Here is a 20,731-nt window from a genome sequence, read left to right on the forward strand (position 1 = left end):
ATAAGTCTCATGAGATCTGATAGTTTTAAAAAGGGGAGTTTCCCTGCACAAGCTCTCTCTCTTTGCCTGCAACCATCCACGTAAGACATGACTTGCTCCTCCTTGCCTTCCGCCATGATTGTGAAGCCTCCCCAGCCATGTGGAACTTTAAGTCCATTAAACCTCTTTCTTTTGTAAATTGTCCAATCTTGGGTATGTCTTTATTAACAGTGTAAAAAGTGGACTAATACATTTTTCCATAGAAAGTCATATAAGAATGGAGTTATATAAGCACAGTTATGTAAGAATGAGGGGAAAAAGGGCATGAAACAGGGGAAAATAGAAGTCTCAAAAATTATCCAAACAGTGCCTACCACCTTCAGCGTTCTAGTTATCTCTCAGAAGCTAGAGTTATTTAGCTCTTAAAAGTATTCATAGATACATGTGTCCTACTGAAAGGTATTTACCCTCATTTAATTACACTTGATTATTGCAAAACTTATAGGTTTACAGTAGTTTTTTTTCATAATTAGTTATAGCAGTATTCAATGATCTACTTTTTGCTGGAAGGAGTTTAGTTTTTTAATTAAACATCCAATATATTTTGTTATTCTCCCAGGTCAACAAGAAACACGGATAGTCCAAGTCCACAGAAGTTTCTTTTTAAATTTCTGCCCCTATGTTTTCTTTCCTTGGTCACAATAAAAAGACTCCAAATAGTCATTATCATTTTTCTAGCCTGTTCAGAACATTTTGATCCAGGATACCTCACATAGTTTATGCACATTAAACAAAAATTTGGGGCCAAGTTTTTACATCTAAACTTCTCTGAGGGTTTTTATTCATATCTTATACCATCATTCCTTATCCTAAACTTACTGAGCTTACCCAGCAAAAGAAGGGGAAAACAGTGAGACAATTTTAAAGCCAGTAATCTAGAAGGTGAAAAGAGGAAATTGAAAAATAGTTTTTTCTCATTTTTTGTCCATACCAGAAATTATCAGGTTCTTTTTGTGTTTTTGTCAACCACTTTACTAGAAAAAAATAATTATTTAAATTAGATAAACTTAACCAGGAAAATGAAAAGTATGTGTTATAATAAATTCTCATTGTTTTTAAGAATATTACCCCATATGATGCAATTTCCAGACACTGATGAATATATGAAACATGCTCCTTATAAATGTAAAGTTCACTTAATATTTTGGATATTGATAACTCACACAAAATATTAGCATAAAATGCAATCTGTATTAGTAAAGTGTATATTTTATTAGGATTGTGTATAGTGCTAGCTTCTGTAACAAACTCCCAAAAGTCCATGTCTTGACCCTGTATATTTTTCTTGCTAATGTAAACTCAGTATGGGTGTTCTTCATCTGCAGCACGTTCCTTCCATACACAGCTCCTTGTGTCCTTTGGCTCTGCCATTCCCTAAGCCTTGACATCTGTATCTATTCTAGTGAAAGGAAAAAGTGTTTGGGGAAAATTGAGATTTGTGTTGCCCTCTTTATGGCATAAATCATTCTGCTGTCATTGGGTTGGCAAGAACTCATCATAAGAAAATGCCTACTTCCAAAGGATGCTGGGAAATGTAGTTCGTGGCTCCACATCCATTTCCAGGAACTGCTCTGCTTTATCAAAGGGGGAACATGAATGTTAGTGGGTTACTACTTCTCACTACTATATAATATGTGGTAAAAGTAAATACTACAAGCTAAAATGTAAATGATATTACACCACAGATAAAAGCGTGCAACCATAGCAATCAGGAAAACATTTTCCACTGAGATCAGCATAGGCCTTAACCACTGTTATATGGGCCATACAAATTGTCAATTTAGATTTTATATTTTTCTCTCATTTTCTTTGTTTTTGAAATTACTGACATCAAAAATTGTTACAATTCTTGCTAAAATCCCAAAGTAGGATGTGTTTGATGATATGGAATATTTTAAATATCACATTGATAAAACTGCGAAGTACTTTCATGATCATTTAATCTAAATCTTCACTTTATGGGTAGAGTAAGGTTACACAGTGGTAGGAGATAAGTCAAATAAACTAAATAACTGGATCTGATTTTATTATGTCCTGTATCTGAAATCAATATGTATTATTAAATAAAAAATAATTGGCTGGGCATGGTGACTCACGCTTGTAATCCCAGCACTTTGGGAGGCCGAGGCACACAGATCACCTGAGGTCGGGAGTTCGAGACCAGCCAGACCAACACGGAGAAACCCCATCTCTACTAAAAATACAAAAATACACTGGGCATGGTGGTGCATGCCTGTAATCCCAGTTACTTGGGAGGCCAATGCAGGAGAATTGCTTGAACCCAGGAGGCAGAGGTTGTGGTGAGCCAAGATCGGGCCATTGCACTCCAGCCTGGGCAACAAGAGCGAAACTCCATCTCAAAAAAAAAATTGTATATTCTTATATCTGAAGTCAATAATAAATGTGAATGTAACAGATGTACCTTTATATATTTTGCTATATCCTAATATTCTTAAGTCCATATCACAAGTGATGCAAAAATTAACCAGTAATGTCAATTTTGACCATAATTGATTGATATTCTACTCTGTCAGCAAGAAAAGATGTGGGTGTGGCTGGCAAGATAGCCGAATAGGAACATCTCCGGTCTGCAGCTCCCAGCAAGATCAACTCAGAAGGTGGGTGATTTCTGCATTTCCAACTGAGGTAGCCAGGTCATCTCATTGGGACTGGTGAGACAGTGGGTGCAGCCCACAGAGGGCAAGCAGAAGCAGGGTGGGGCATCGCCTCACCCAGAAGCAGAAGGGTTCAAGGAACTCCCTCCCCTAGCCAAGGGAAGCTGTGAGGGACTGTGCCGTGAGGAACAATGCATTCTGGCCCAGATACTATGCTTTTCCCATGGTCTTTGTAACCTGCAGATGAGGAGATTCCCTCGGATGCCTATACCACCAGAGCCCTGGGTCTCAAGCACAAAACTGGGTGGCCGTTTGGGCAGACACCGAGCTAGCTGCAGGAGTTTTTTTTCATACCCCAGTAATGCCTGGAATGCCAGCAAGACTGAACCGCTCACTCTCCTGGAAAGGGGGCTGAAGTCAGGGAGCCAAGTGGTCTCGTTCAGCAGATCCCACCCCCATAGAGCCGAGCAAGCTAAGATTCACTGGCTTGAAATTCTTCCTGCCAGCACAACAGTCTAAAGTCAACCTGAAATGATAGAGCTTGGTGGGACGAGGGGTGTCCACCATTACTGAGGCTTGAGTAGGCAGTTTTCCCCTCACAGTGTAAACAAAGCCACCGGGAAGTTCAAACTGGGCAGACCCCACCACAGTTCAGAAAAGCCACTGTAGCCACACTGCCTCTCTAGATTCCTCCTCTCTAGGTAAGGCATCTCTGAAAGGAAGGCAGCAGCCCCAGTCAGGGGAAAATAGATCAAACTCTCATCCCCCTGGGACAGAGTACCTGGGGAAGAGGCAGCGTTGGGCACAGTCTCAGCAGACTTAAACGTTCCTGCCTGCCGGCTTTCAAGACAGCAGCAGATCTCCCTGCACAGCACTCAAGCTCTGCTAAGAGACAGACTGCCTCCTCAAGTGGGTCCCTGATCCCTATGCCTCCTGACCGGGAGACACCTCCCAGCAAGGGTCGACAGACATCTCATACTGGGGACCTCTGGCTGGCATCTGGAGGGTGCCCCTCTGGCATGAAGCTTCCAGAAAAAGGAACAGGGAGCAATCTTTGCTGTTCTGCAGCCTCTGCTGGTGATACCCAGGCAAACAGGGTGTGGAGAGGACCTCCAGCAAACTCCAGCAGATCTGCAGCAGAGGGTCCTGACTGTTAGAAGGAAAACTAACAGAAAGGAATAGCATCAAAATCAACAAAAAGGACATCCACACAAAAACCCCATACAAAGGTCACCAGCATCAAATACCAAAGGTAAATAAATCCATGAAGATGAGGAAAAACCAGCACAAAAAGGCTGAAAATTCCAAAAACCAGAATGCCTCTACTCCTCCTCCAAAGGATCACAACTCCTCGCCAGCAAGGGAACAAAACTGGACGGAGGATGAGTTTGATGAATTGACAGAAGTAGACTTCAGAAGGTGAGTAATGACAAACTCCTCTGAGCTAAAGGAGTGTGTTCTAACCCAATGCAAGGAAGCTAAGAAGCTTGAAAAAAGGTTAGAGGAATTGCTAACCAGAATAACCAGTTTAGAGAAGAACATAAATGACATGATAGAGCTGAAAAACACAGCAGGAGAACTTCGTGAAGCATACACAAGTATTAGTCAAGCAGAAGAAAAGATATCAGAGATTGAACATATCAGAGATTGAAGATCAACTTAATGAAATAAAGCTTGAAGACAAGATTAGAGAAAAAAGAATAAAAAGGAATGAACAAAGACTCCAAGAAATATGGGACTATGTGAAAAGACCAAACCTACAATTGATTGGTGTACCTGAAAGTGACGGGGAGTATTGAACCAAGTTGGAAAACACACTTCAGGATATTATCCAGGAGAACTTCCCCAATCTAGCAAGGCAGGCCAACATTCAAATTCAGGAAATACAGAGAACACCACAAAGATACTCCTCAAGAAGGGCAACCCCAAGACACCAATCATCAGATTCACCAAGGTTGAAATGAAGGGAAAAATGTTAAGGGCAGCCAGAGAGAAAGGACAGGTTACCTACAAAGGCAAGCCCTAACATCAGACTAACAGCAGATGTCTCTGCAGAAACACTACAAGCCAGGAGAAAGTGGGGGCCAATATTCAACACTCCTAAAGAAAAGAATTTTCACCCCAGAATTTCATATCCAGCCAAATTAAGCTTCATAAGCAAAGGAGAAATAAAATCCTTTACAAACAAGCAAATGCTTAGGGATTTTGACACCACTAGGCCTGCCTTACAAGAGCTCCTGAAGAAAGCATTAAATATGGAAAGGAAAAACTGGTACCAGCCACTGCAAAAACATACCAAAATATAAAGACCAACAATACTACGAAGAAACTGCATCAACTAATGTGCAAAATAACCAGCTGGCATCATGACAGGATCAAATTCACACATAACAATATTATCCTTAAATGTAAAAGGGCTAAATGCCTCAATTAAAAGACATAGACTGGCACATTAGATAAAGAGTCAAGACCCATCAGTGTGCTGTATTCAGGAGACCCATCTCACAAGAAAAGACACAGATAGGCTCAAAATAGAGAGATGGAGGAATATTTGCCAAGCAAATGTAAAGCAAAAAAACAGCAGGGGTTGCAATCCTAATCTCTGATAAAACAGACTTTAAACCAACAAAGATCAAAAAAGACAAAGAAGGGCATTACATAATAATAGAGGGATCAATGCAACAAGAAGAGCTAAATATGCTAAATATATATGTACCCAATACAGGAGCACCCAGATTCATAAAGCAATTTCTTAGAGACCTACAAAGAGACTTAGACTCCCACACAATAATAATGAGAGACTTTAGCACCTCACTGTCAAAGTAGACAGATCAACAAGACAGAAAATTAACAAGGATAGTCAGGACTTGAACTCAACTCTGGACCAAGTGGACTTAACAGACATCAACGGAACTCTCCACCCCACATCAACAGAATATACATTCTTCTCAGCACCACATGGTCCTTATTATAAAATCAACCACGTAATTGGAAGTAAAAAACTCCTCAGCAAAGGCAAAAGAACAGAAGTCATAACAAACAGTCTCTCAGACCACAGTGCAATGAAATTAGAACTCAGGATTAAGAAACTCACTCGAAACCACACCAACTACATGGAAACTGAACAACCTTCTCCTGAATGGATTACTGGGTAAGTAATGAAATTAAGACAGAAATAAATAAGTTCTTTGAAATCACTGAGAACAAAAACACAGCATACTAGAATTTCTGGGACACAGCTAAAGCAGTGTTTAGAGAGAAATGTATAGCACCAAACGCCCATATCAGATAGTGGGAAAGATCTAAAATCAATACCCTAACATCACAATTAAAAGAACTAGAGAAGCAAGAGCAAACAAATTAAAAAGGTAGCAGAAGACAAGAAATAACTAAGATCAGAGCAGAACTGAAGGAGATAGAGACACGAAAAACCCTTCAAAGAATCAATGAATCCAGCAGCTGGTTTTTTGAAGAGATTAACAAAATAGATAGACTTCTAGCCAGAATAATAAACAAGAAAAGAGAGAAGAATCAAACAGACACAATAAAAAATGATAAAGGGGATATCACCACTGATCCCACAGAAATACAAACCACCATCAGAGAATACTATAAACATCTCTACGCAAATAAACTAAAAAACCTAGAAGAAATGGATAAATTCCTGGACACATACACCCTCCCAAGACTAAACCAGGAAGAAGTCTAGTCCCTGAAAAGACCAATAACAAGTTCTGAAATTGAGGCAGTAATTAATAGCCTGCCTACCAACCAAAAAAAGCCCAGGACCAGATGGTTGATTCAAAGCCGAATTCTACCAGAGGTAAAAAGGAGCTGGTACCATTCCTTCTGAAACTATTCCAAACAATCAAAAAAGAGGGACTCCTCCCTAAATAATTTTATGAGGCCAGCATCATCCTGCTACCAAAACCTGGCAGAGACACAACAAGAAAAGAAAATTTCAGGCTAATATCACTGATGAACATTGATGCAAAAATCCTCAATAAACCAGAAAACCAAATCCAGCAGTACATCAAAAAGCTTATCCACCATGATCAAGTCGGTTTCATCCCTGGGATGCAAGACTGATTCAACAAACACATTATCAATAAACATAATCCATCACATAAACAGAACCAATGACAAAAACCACATAATTATCTCAATAGATGCAGAGAAGGCCTTTGATAAAATTCAACACCCTTCATGCTAAAAACACTCAATAAATTATGTATTGATGGAACCTATCTCAAAATAATAAGAGCTATTTATGACAAACCCATGGCCAATATCATACTGAATGGGAAAAAGCTAGAAGCATTCCCTTTGAAAACCGGCACAAGACAAGGATGCCCTCTCTTGTCACTCCTATTCAACACAGTGTTGGAGGTTCTGGCCAGGGCAATTAGGCAAGAGAAAGAAATAAAGCGTATTCGAATAGGAAGAGAGAAAGTCAGGTTGCTTCTTTTTGCAGATGATATGATTGTATATTTAGAAAATCCCATCGTCTCAGCCCAAAATCTCCTTAAGCTGATAAGCAACTTCACCAAAGTCTCAGGATACAAAATCCATGAGCAAAAATCACAAGCATTCCTATACACTAATAAAAGACAGAGAGCCAAATCACGAGTGAACTCCCATTTGCAATTGCTACAAAGAGAATAAAATACCTAGGAATCCAACTTACAAGGGACATGAAGGACCTCTTCAAGGAGAACTACAAACCACTGCCCAAGGAAATAAGAGAGGACACAAACAAATGGAAAAAGATTCCATGTTCATGGATACAAAGAATCAATATTGTGAAAATAGCCATACTGCCCAAAGGAATTTATAGATTCAATGCTATCCCCATCAAGCTACCATTGACTTTCTTCACAGAATTAGAGAAAACTACTTTAAATTTCATATGGAACCAAAAAAGAGCCCGTATAGCCAAGACAATCACAAGCATAAAGAACAAACCTGGAGGCATCATGCTACCTGACTTCAAACTATACTACAAGGCTACAGTAAAAAAAAATAGCATGGTACTGGTACCAAAACAGATATCTAGACCAATGGAACAGAACAAAGGCCTCAGGAATAATGCCACACATCTACAACTGTCTGATTTTTGCAATCTGACGAAAGCAATGAGGAAATGATTCCCTATCTAATAAATGGTGTTGGGAAAACTGGCTAGCCATATGCAGAAAGCTGAAACTGTACCCCTTCCTTACACCTTATACAAAAATTAATACAAGATAGATTAAAGGCTTAAACGTAAGACCTAAAACCACAAAAACCCTGCAGGAAAACCTAGGCAATACTGTTCAGGACATAGGCATGAGCAAAAACTTCATGATGAAAACACCCAAAGCAATGGCATCAAAGGCCAAAATTGACAAATGGAATCTAATTAAATTAAAGAGCTTCTGCACAGCAAAAGAAACTATCATCAGAGTGAACAGGCAACCTACAGAATGGGAGAAAATGTTTGCAGTCTATCTGTTTGACAAAGGGCTAATATCCAGAATCTACAAGAAACTTAAACAAATTTACAAGAAAAACACAAACAACCCCATCAAAAAGTGGGCAAAGGATATGAAACAGACACTTCTCAAAATAAGACATTTACACGGCCAACAAACATGAGAAAAAAAGCTCATCATCACTGTTCATTAGAGAAATGCAAATCAAAACGACAATGAGATACCATCTCATGCCAGTTAGAATGGCGATCATTAAAAAGTCAGGAAACAACAGATGCTGGAGAGGATGTGGAGAAATAGGAATGCTTTTACACTGTTGGTGGGAGTGTAAATTAGTTCAACCATTGTGGAAGACAGTGTGGCGATTCCTCAAGGATCTAGAGCTAGAAATACCATTTGACCCAGCAATCCCATTACTGGGTATATACCCAAAGGATTATATATCATTCTACTATAAAGACACACGCATGCGTGTGTTTATTGCAGCACTGTTCACAATAGCAAAGACTTGGAACCAGTCCACATGTCCATCAATGATAGACTGGGTAAAGAAAATGTGGCACATATACACCATGGAATACTATGTAGCCACAAAAAAGGATGAGTTTGTGTCCTTTGCAGGGCCATGGATAAAGCTGGAAATCATCATTCTCAGCAAACTAATACAGGAACAGAAAGCCAAACACTGCATGTTCTCACTCGTAAGTGGGGGTTGAACAATGAGAACACATGGACACAGGAAGAGGAACATCACACACTGGGGCCTGTTGGTGGGTGGGGGGCTAGGGGAGGGATAGCATTAGGAGAGATACTTAATGCAGATGACAGGTTGATGGGTGCAGCAAACCACCATGGAACTTGTATACCTATGTAACAAACCTGTACGTTCTGCACATGTATCCCAGAACTTAAAGTATAATAATAATTTTAAAAAGATGTATGTACCACCTAATTCTTCATTCATAAAATAAGCAACTTGGGTTTGGTAATATCTAATTCCTACTGCAGAAGATGTACCATGATTTTTAAAAAATTCCTTAAAGTCCCCTTCCAGTTCTGTGATTCTAGGTCTTTTAGTAGAAGTTAATAGATTAGTGTTCAGCTATTTAGCATCCATATTATTTGCTTTGCTAGCAAAGTATTCAACTGTGGTTTGGAATAGATTCATATCCATATAATATTGTTCCTTAGTATACTCTTTAGTGTAATGTCAACATGTAAAGTCAGTATTGCGACTTCAGCTATAAATAAAATGGGCATAGTTGTAGTAAATGCAAAATATAAAGTGGATTTTACTCAAGACATAAAGATGTAAGTCGGTGCAGCTACACAATGATGCACAAGAATGGCATTTCACTGGCGACAGAGACCAACTTCTTCCAGTGTTGCTTAATGCTTTTTTAATGAAGTTATATTGAATTTTTGTAGTGAAACCTGAAACCAAATGAAACCTTCTTGATGTGGGGTTTATTTCTAGAGGTTTGGGGTTTCTCTATAAACTTGAAATCCATGTGTGGCTCATAGAAAATGTTGGTAAGACTCAATCAACTTTTGGAAAACCTGGAAAGAATTTAGAGCAATTAGAAACAAGAGAATGAATGCGTTTTGTTTACTTTAGGCCAAATTTTGTGGGTTTTAAATTTAGAGTTGAACATTTGGGGTTTGAGTTCCATTCACAGGGAAAGCATGACTTCCGAGTGGAAAGAAAAGACCTGGAGAAAACAATTTTTACTTTGAAAAATATAAAAATTGTTCATGCATGGGCTCTGGAAACAAAACAGTGGTTGAAAAGAGGTTGCCTGAGAAGAATTTTTAAAAATTGTATAATACAGTTTGTTACTGCCAGTTGTTATTTCCTCCATTGAAGTGAATTACCAGGAGCTACAAGAGGTGTGAACACACACAATCTTCTCAGAGAAGAAAGTGTTAACTTACATTATATATTAATGGACTAAATTTAACAAATTGTTTTTAAAATAAACAACAGAATGTTTTAAAAAGCAAGCAGTTATCAGTGCATTGTCTGAATTGAGCTGATTGTATTCCAAATAAGAAGTTCCTGTGAGGTAAATAATAAAATCATTATTCTCATCATTTCAGAGGCAGGAAATCTGTACCTTGGAGTTAAGAGTTGAATTCATGTGTGTTATATGACAACATGAGACTTAAACAACCTTACTTCTTAGACACCTACAACCACCATCACAGGTTGGAAAAATATCTGTTATATTTGTGAGTGTATGCATTTCCTTTCTGGCATTTCGTAGATTTTGATTGGAAGGCTTCATGGAAGAAGTGAATCGGCAAGAGGTGCAGCTAAAAACCAAACCTGATAAACTGGCAAGCTAAGAGAAAAATAACTTCTTCCAACCCTATGGAGAGAGTGTGGAAAAGAGTTATAGCTCATTAATGTCAGAGGATGTAGATAAGTGATTAAGCTTCTGACTGGAGGAAGATGAAAAGAAAGATTTGGAAATGAGATTTCTGTCAAAGCTTATATATAGTGTCGGATTCTCTTTTGCTAGAGAAACACATTTTTTAATTAAGGATGGAAATATTTGTAGAAATTGAAAAACAGATTATTAAATCTAAAACTTTTGAAATCAGTTCTACTACTCAAAATGCAGCCAGCTCCTTCTCTCTCAAGAGAAGAAATGGGATTTGTAGAGATGAGCTTTTAACTAACCTGGGATACAATTTCAGTGGAATGCATTTGGAACAAGTCCAGGTCAATTTAAAGCCAATACCATCTGGTTTTTAAACAAACCTGAACTGAGTTAAATGTTGAGCTGAAAGGCATCAGAAACCTGCAAACAGGTGAAATTTTGCAGAGAAGCTAATTTGAATTGAGTTTAAGATTTCTCCCAAACCCAATTTTGGAAGGGCTAACTAAGGTACTGAAAGGTCAATCTGGATTTGGATGTGCTTAAATAAGTTTGTATGCAAACACCCAGGGAAACAAAATGTCATGTTTCGTGGAACTTTGGTTAACTTGAATGTTACATCTTGAAAAGATCCAGACTTAACCCAGGTCTATAAAAAGTGTTGGAAAGTTTTACCAACATTTTATAAGCTGATGGATTTGTAAGCAAATTGAGGAAGAAGTTTGTGTTTGGTACTTAGCTTAAATTGTATTCAAATGCCATGAATTCTAAAATTTTAATTTAACAAATAAGAGTAAAAAGCTTAGAACTCCTGACAGGAAGAGATTCCAAACAGAGAGTAATTGAAATAAAAGATAAGATAGACAAAATTAGTAATCCAAAAATTATCCATCTGAATAGCTCAAAATTCCAAGCTGATACATACTCAGGGGGAAAAAAGTGAAATTCTGTACAGAAAAAAAAGTTGTTATAATCTCATCCGGATTATAGATGAGAACAAAAGCTCTATCCTTCCGTTTGTTTTTCATTAATTATTTGTCTAGGTATTATTTTAAGATCCAAGTCATGTATTCAGTATAATCATTTAACACAGATAAAGAGAATTTAGTAGTAGTATTTGCCAATGAAAAAAAGGATGATAAATTCAGGAATTAATTCAAAGCATGTTACTCAATATTTTTTTGTTATTAGGCAAAATCAGTAAACTATAATTAGTATATGATGATCAGTAACAGTGATCAGTGATAGTATTTTCTATATTCTTTTTTAATACCCATGTTATCTAACAATATGAGAGCTAGAGAATAGAATCCTATTATGACTTCATGCTTGTGAATATTTAGAACATACCAAGTTGGAGCCACTGAAAAGATATAGAAAAAAAAAACCCAATAGCAATGAGGAAACTTCCTATAATTTCCCACTAACAGGAACTAGGGCTCTTTAGAAAAACAGCTGATTCCAAGTCTGGGGCAAAAAATGTAAAACATGAGCTTGAAGTACCTTATCATATCAGAAATCAAGGAAGCTATCAAATTATATTATAAGCACAAGAAAAGAACTCAGGAGCCAACCTGAATAGCTTAGAGTGGCCAAAGATAGGACAATTTGCGCATCCATAAAATAATAAAGGCAACATATTGAAATATGTGAAATAAGTTTAAATCATAATAGTACCAAGAAAACCCTCATTGGCCATCCCATCTTTGAAGGATACTAGGGAATCAACCCACTATTTTGAAAACTAGAAAATAGTAGGAAAAAAACAAAGTTTTAGTTGGTACTCTACCCCAGCATAGTGGCCAATATTAGAGGAAATGAAGGAGAAAGCAGAGGACTGACCTCCCAAAAATTAACCAACTACTGATATAAAACACAGAATACAAAGTAAAAAGTTTAAGACCTCCCTCACACATATCCCTGCACAATTCCAATTGCCTCTCCAGAATCAACCACTATCAGGAGTTTCAGTGTTAAATGTTTTCATATGTACTTACTTTTTTAAAAAAAATTTGAGATGTATTCTCACTCTGTCACCCAGGCTGGAGTGCAGTGGTGTGATCTCAGCTCACTGCAACCTCCACCTCCTGGGTTCAAGCGATTCTCCTGCCTCGGCCTCCCGAGTCGCTGGGACTACAGGCACCTGGCATCACATCCAACTAATTTTTGTATTTTTAGTAGAGGCACAGTTTCAACATGTTGGCCAAGCTGGTCTTGAACTCCTGGCCCCAGATGATCTACCCACCTCGGCCTTCCAAAGTGCTGGGATTACAGGCGTGAGCCACCACGCCTGGCCCTACTTACTTTTTTTTACATAAATAAAATCACACATAATAATATACATATCTATGAATCTTCAGTTTGCTTGTGGTGATCTTTCCACTCACTCTTAATAGCTGCATAATATTATGGATGTACCATAACTTGTTTAATACTTTTCTTATTGATAAACAAGATTGTTTCCAGTTTTTTTGTTACAAAGTCTACTACCATGAATATCTTTGTTCATATATCTCTGTACATGTATGTAATTACTTTAATTAAAAAGTCTTTAAACTCAAATTATTGGGTCAGATAATATAAACAGCTTTATTGAGGTATTATTGACATAAATAAACAATCTGATACATTTTGACTGTGAATACACTTATGTATCATCACTATGCACACACACACTCAAATAACATTCCTCACTCCCACATTTCTTCATCCCCCTTTGTAATCCCTTTCTCCCTCACCTACTCCAATCCCCAGGCAATCACTGATGTGCTTTCTGTCACTCGTCAAGGAAAACCGCACTGGACAGAGTTAAACAGGATTAGGAATACTTTATTTAAGACTACCAATAGGGAAGAGATTGAATTTAACTCCACTGAAATAAAAGGCAGGAGCATTTTTAAATACTGGGGTGAGCTGGTGGAAAAGTCTCAGAGAAAAATCATGGTTCGTATTTTATGTTGATTAGACGAAATTATACACCTGGGCCTTAACTGCAATATTGTCTGTTCCATAGACTTAAACTGAAGATGGTTAAAGAAAAATTATTTTTATCTTTTAAATGGGGCCCAAAGTCTTTAAACTTACATGCCTAAACTACCAGAAAACACTCAGAGAATGATTATTTTATTTTACAAAGCATTCTAAATATTTTATCCTTAGAATTGCTTTTAAATCTCTCTCTAAATATAAATTTATTTTGTATATATAAAAGAATTTTAAAGTGGAGAAATACACTGAACATTTGGTGGGAAAAACAAAAAAAAAGACTCTGGGCCGGGCGCGGTGGCTCAAGCCTGTAATCCCAGCACTTTGGGAGGCCGAGACGGGCGGATCACGAGGTCAGGAGATCGAGACCATCCTGGCGAACACGGTGAAACCCCGTCTCTACTAAAAAGAAAAATACAAAAAACTAGCCGGGCGAGGTGGCGGGCGCCTGTAGTCCCAGCTACACAGGAGGCTGAGGCAGGAGAATGGCGTAAACCCGGGAGGCGGAGCTTGCAGTGAGCTGAGATCCGGCCACCGCGCTCCAGCCCCGGTGACAGAGCGAGACTCCGTCTCAAAAAAAAAAAAAAAAAAAAAAAAAAAAAAAGACTCTGTAGGGTGACCTATGTCTTTAAATGTGCAAGCATAAATTTTTAAAAATCATTCTAGGCAAATTTTGCTGCACAGTGTTATCAAGGATTTAGGAGACTTGAGTTCTAGAATCATCCATCAATTAGAAAAGCCTGTGTTTGGGGGCAAGTTACTTTTCCTATATCTCAGATTACTCATCTGTAAACTAAGAATAGAATATTAGATGAAAGACTAGTCACTAATCATGTCAATGCAATATTTTTATACCGTGAATCTCACACAATATTCATTCTAATTGCTAGTGTATTTGTGGGCTTTGTTTCTGATGACTAAAACTTCTTTGTTAAAGAAGAAAAATATTTTCACCTCACAAGCATCATCAGTTGGCTTCATAAAGCCCATGAAGCAAAGCCATTTATACCACAGCCTGATCCTGTTACAGATCCACCTCTTGTTCTGACCCCACTCAAAACTGTGGTCAATCCACAAGTGAATCAGAGCGCTACTCCAAGTCCAGTATATTCTGCTTTCAAAATTCAAAACTGGCCACCCAAGTGTTGTGCCTCTTTCTCAGGAATAGAGGGTTTAAAGCACAACTGGCTTTTTATGTTGGGGGTGAAGTCCCCGCATGCATATAGATCACTTGACCCCTAAAATCTTTACCATTGAGGCAGGTCTCTGCTCCTATTTAGGATGTTTTTCTCCTCTGACACATGTCATTCTTGGGCAAGTAGAGTACTTCCTACCAACCTCTATTCAAGTCCAATTAACCTGTCACCACAAAAGAGGACCAGCTTGACATTCAACAGAATGTTGAACTGATCCAGATCCCTGCTATGTTAAGATGCAGAGCAAGAACATTAACATAGCCCTGGAGCGAGACAGGAAAGGCATACTTTTGTCTTTCCCACATAAAAGACACTGCTTTCTATCATTTTCACATGTGGGAATTGCAACTTAATAGCTGCATTTCAAATGCCAGAAGAAGTTTTCATATGTCTCAATGAAGATACCACAGCTGGCATAGCTGCTAAAAGTAGGGCTCCTATGTAATAATACAATCATCCACCATGAACCATTCGGTTTGGGAAGGTCAAAACAGGTGATGTGAACAGGGAACCACTATCCTCTAAGTCTTTGATGCCAACACTCATCTCTGGAATTCCTCTGAGGATGTAAGATGGTTTCTAGTTTGCCATTTTGATTTGCAGTGTTGCAGGACACTTTTACAACATTGTCGGCCTCTACTTGGCCCTTCCTACACAGTGGCTCTTACTCCACATGCCAGGAAATTAATATGAGGATTCCATATCCCTTTCCTCATGTACACTATCACCCTGAAAGTCAGACAAACATGACCCTTGCCTTAGATTTCTCTGTGACTCACATTTAATGAAAGACTGCTCCAGCCTCCAACCAAAACCCTCCCTGTAAGAGTCCATAGAGCCAACAGGACACGCCCTCCCAGGCTCACACTCATACTCCAAGGACCAGGGACTATGAAATTCCCTGCCCAATTAGCCCTGAGTCCACTTCTATAACCTACATGCAACTCTTCCCTAAGTCTTTCCTGTCAAGGGTAGATCATGCTGCTAGTATGCATTCCTCTAGACCCAAGAGGTGGCCCAGAGGAAGTGGGTTGTGTGGTTGTACAGTATGAAATGTGCATATTGGAATATATACGTATGTGTGAGTGAGGCCCCCAGGTGGAAAGAGAAATGAGATAGTTATGTATGGGCCAAGGGCTCCCATTTGTATACTTGCCTGAGATCCTCCTCATTTTGGTAATTATGTACAACTTTCCTCTGTTAGTTATGTGCTGCCACCTGGCCTCTGCTGGTTCAGAATCCTTTGGCAGTGATACTAAGTTAAGGATAATTGATGCTAGTTTAATGGCAGTATCATATACTGTTAATCCTTGTCAATCAAGGGTAGCCCTTTGAACCAATCAAACATTCCTCTCTTAGTACTGCCCTTAGACTCAAGCAAGAAGTGTGGGTTCCACACCCCAGGGAGGCCACCACTTTAGAGTGTTTCCCAATATTTTCTCAATCCACCTCTGGTCACGGTGGGACTGGCTGGGGCCAGCAACGTCATCCAGGTAAAGAACGCTGAGCTCAGACCAGGAGTTGCATGGACTCTGGCCCTCTTTCTCCCATTTTGGATGCTCTCCATCTAACCTTCATGTGGGGTTACCAGATGCCCTGAGGAACACTAAAATGTGCTCCTAGGAGAGTGTCTTGGAGTCCCACAGTCAGGTCCAGTTCCAGGAGAGTGGCCTGGTAGGCAAATCACTCCCACTGACCAACACAGTTTTTCTTTCACATAATCACATGAGATTAGTTTGCCAAAATGGCACTGATACACTGATTTTGGGAGACCCTCACTCATGTCAGACATAGGACAAGTTCAGGGCTCTGGGCCACTGATGGTCATCCTTGGGTTTCAGTAAGATGTGTGAGCCCATTACCTCCTCACATAGCATGTTTTTTGAAATTTATCTATATTAGTGTACATATTAATGGTTTGTTCTTTTTATCTATGAATTGTATTCCACTGTATGAATAGAGCGGTTTGTTCATTCATCCACAATGTACCTTTGGAAAAGTTTCCAATTATTGGCTACTAGTAATAAAGCAGCTATAAACAGTGAAGTGAAAGCCTGCATAAACATGTGGATATTGGTTGTCATTTCTTTGGGATAAATACCTAACAGGGAGATTGTTAGGTCATATATTAACTGAATTTTTAATTTGTAAGAAACTGCCAAACTGTTTTCCAAAGCAGATGTGAATTTTATCTTCTTTGAGTAATTTATAAAAGTTCCAGTTGCTCTATATCCTTGTCAACAAATAGTATTGTCAGCCTTTTTAATTTTGCCCAGTCTAGTAGATATAAAGTAGTATCTTATTGTGATTTTAATTTGGATTTGGTTTAGACTGTATATTAATAGTTTCTATGTTAGTATAATGATTGGCATATTTGATTTTCAACAGAATTCAATTGTTACATGAGATCTGATAACAATGTTCAGCATCTTTGTGTATGCTTACTGACCATTCACATATCTTCTTTGTGAAGCATCTATTCAAGCATTTACCCATTTTTATTGAGTTGTTTGTTGTGTTATTATTGAATTGGAGGTACACTTTATATATTTTGACTATACATCTTTTGTTAGGCATGTATATTGTGAATATTCTCATAGATTCTGTGGTTTGGCTTTTCATTTTCTTAATGGTGTCTTTTAGAAAACAGGCAGTTGTAACTTCGATAACATCTAATTTATCATTTTTTATGGTGAATACTTTTCTGTGTCCTTTCTAGTAATTTTTTCAGTCTCAAAATGGAAAAGCTTTTTTTATTTTCTTGTAGAAGTTTTATAGTTTTAGCTTTTCTGTTTAGGTCCATTACAGATTTCAAAGTAATTTTGTGTACAGTTTAAGATTAATATTGAGGTATATGTTTTTAATGTGGATATCTACTTATTCCAGTGTCATTTTTTGAAAAGACTCTCTTTTCCCAATAAAACAGAATTGACTTCTATGCTTTAAAAAGAAAAAAAGTTGACCACACATGGAAGGTCTACTCTGAATTCTCTATTCTGTGCGATTGATCTGTATGTCAACTTTTATGCCAATACCATACTAGGTTGAATGCTATAGATTTCTTGTCTTTTTTTTTTTTTTTAAGACTAGTCAAGTGAAGCAGTGGAAGTGGAGAAGAAACAAATTAAAAAATCTGTAACTGGTTGTGATCAATTAGTTGTAAACACCACTGCACTCAGAGCCAGCCTATTGTGAGTCTTAAGATGATGAAAGTCCCTCTGGCCTGGTGCGGTGGCTCACGCCTGTAATCCCAGCACTTTGGGAGGCTGAGGTGGGCAGATCACGAGGTCAGGAGATCGAGACCATGCTGGCTAATACAGTGAAACCCCGTCTCTACTAAAAATCACAAAAAATTAGCCGGTCATGGTGGCGGGCGTCTGCAGTCCCAGCTACTCAGGAGGCTGAATGGCGTGAACCCAGGAGGCGGAGCTTGCAGTGAGCTGAGATTGCGCCACTGCACTCCAGCCTGGGTGACGGAACGAGACTGTCTAAAAAAAAAAAGTCCCTCTAACTCCGGTGTGTCTCAAAATAGTTTTAGCTATCTATTAATATGTCCTTCACATTTTCACATAAATTTTAGAATAAAGTTGTCGATTTAATTTTAAAAGAAGAGGGGACTGCTGTAATGGTGACTGGCACGTCATTCAATCTACGGATACATTTGCCGAGAATGGACTTCTTAACAATATTTAATTTTCCAAACCATGCATATGGTATATCTATTTATTTCAGTCTTCTTTAATTTCTCTTATCAATTATTTGAAGATATCAATGTGGCTGTATTATACATCTGTTAGATTCTAAGTGTTTAGTGTTTTACCTTTTTTGGTGTACTACGAAAGGAATTTTTTACTTCATTCTTCAATTGTATGTTGTTAGTGCAAATAAAACAATTGAGTTTTATATGGTGATCTTGCATTCTGAGAACTTGCTAACTTCATTTAATATTTCTAAGTGTTTTTTAGAAGATTTCTTAGGAATAATCATATCAATTAAAAATAGAAAAAAAAATTCTTATTCCTTTAAAATTTTACACCTTTTATTTCTTTTAGTTGCCTTATTGCACTGGCTATTACTCCATGGGATAACAAGTAGAAGTGATCACAGTAGATACCTTTGCCTTATTCCTGATCTACAAAAAGGAAAAACTTCAGTCTTTCACCATTAAGCATAATATTAACTTTGGATTTTTCATGGATGTCTTTATCAGGGTGAGGAAGTTTCCTTCTATTTCTAGTATCCTGAATGTCTTTACCTTGAATATGTGCTGAATTTTATCAAATCTTTTTCTGCATTTACTGAGATGGCTATATGATGTTTCATCTTTATTTGGTTAATGTGGTTAATAACACTGTGTAATTTTCAAACATTAAGCCAAGTTTGCAACCATTAAATGAACTCTACTAACTCTACTGGCTATAATGTATGACGTATACTTTTTAAATATATTAATGAATTTGATTTGCCAATACTTTATTGAGGAGTTTTGAATCTACAGTCATGAGGAACAGTTGATCTCTGATTTTTATTTTATTTTTTTTGAGACAGAGTCTTGCTCTGTGGCCCAGGCTGTAATGCAGTGGCACAATCTCACTGCAACCTCCGCCTCCTGGGTTCAAGAGATTCTCTTGCCTCAGCTTCCCAAGTAGCTCGGATTACAGGCGCACACCACCATGCATGGCTAATTTTTGTATTTTTAGTAGAGACAGGGTTTCACCATGTTGGCCAGGCTGGTCTTGAACTCCTAACCTCAAGTGACATCCCCCTCGGCATCCCAAAGTTCTGGGATTACAGGTGTGAGCCACCACATCTGGCCCCATTTTTTTCTTATTTAAGTCAGATATTGGTATCAGGGTTATACTGGTCTCATAAGATAATTTTGTTAAGCACTCCCTTATCTATGTTCTAAAAAAGCTTATGTATAGTTGGCATTATTTCTCATTTCATACATGATAGAATTTACTAATAAAACCACTTGGGCCTTGAGTCTTCTTTGTAGAATGGTTATTTTTTATTACAAATTCAATTTGTTTAGTGGACATATGGCTATTCCAAATGTCCATTTCTTATTGGGTCACTTTCGAGAAGTTGTATTTTTCAAGAAATTTGTCAATTTTATCTAGTTGCCAAATCAGCAACATTTGTTCCTAATATTTTTAATTTTCTTATTAAACTCTGCGGGATATGTAGTGACATCCCTTCTATTTGTATTACATGATATTGGTAATTTATATTTCTCTGTGTATTTCTTGATTCATCCTTTTGGGGTTTATCAATTTTATTAATCTTTCCAATGATGAATTTTGAGCTTTGTTAATTTTTGTTTCTATATCATAGATTTCTGCACTGATTTTTTTCTCCCTTCTACTTATTTTGGGTTTAAACTTGTTTTGGGTTTAATTTACTCCTCTTTCTGTAGCTCTTTAAGTGAAAATTTACATGAAAAATTGTAAACTTTCCTTCTCTTCTAAAACAGGCATTTAAAGCTACAAATTTCTCTCTACGCCCTGCCTTTGCTGTATCTCACAAATTCTGAAGTGTCTTTTTATTATCATTCAACTCAAAATATTTTCTTATTGCCTTATGATTTCTTCTTTCAGCCATGGGTTACACAGGTGCTACTTATTTCCAAATATTTGAAAATGTTTAAAATAGTTTAGTTGTTGATTTTTCATTTAATTCCACTATGGTCATAGAATATACTCTGCAACATAAAAATCTTTGAATCTTTAGTGAGATTTGTTTTATGGCCTAGAATATGTCTACTTTGATGAGCATTCCATACACACATGAAAAGAACGTTTATTCCACAGTTGTTGAGTATGTCTAGTAAATGTGAATGAGCTCAACTTGGCTGACAGTGTGCTCAGATCTTCCATATCCCAACTGAATTTCTGTCTACTTGATCTATTCATTACTGAGAGAATAGTGATAAAATCTCCAACTAACTTTTTCCATTGGTTGTCAGATTTTGCCACATAAATTTTGAAGCTCTTGGATGAATATGTATGTGATTATGTCTTCCTAATTCTTTTGTG

This window comes from Macaca nemestrina, chromosome 8, assembly GCF_043159975.1.
Source record: "Macaca nemestrina isolate mMacNem1 chromosome 8, mMacNem.hap1, whole genome shotgun sequence".
NCBI classification, from domain to species: Eukaryota; Metazoa; Chordata; class Mammalia; order Primates; family Cercopithecidae; genus Macaca; species Macaca nemestrina.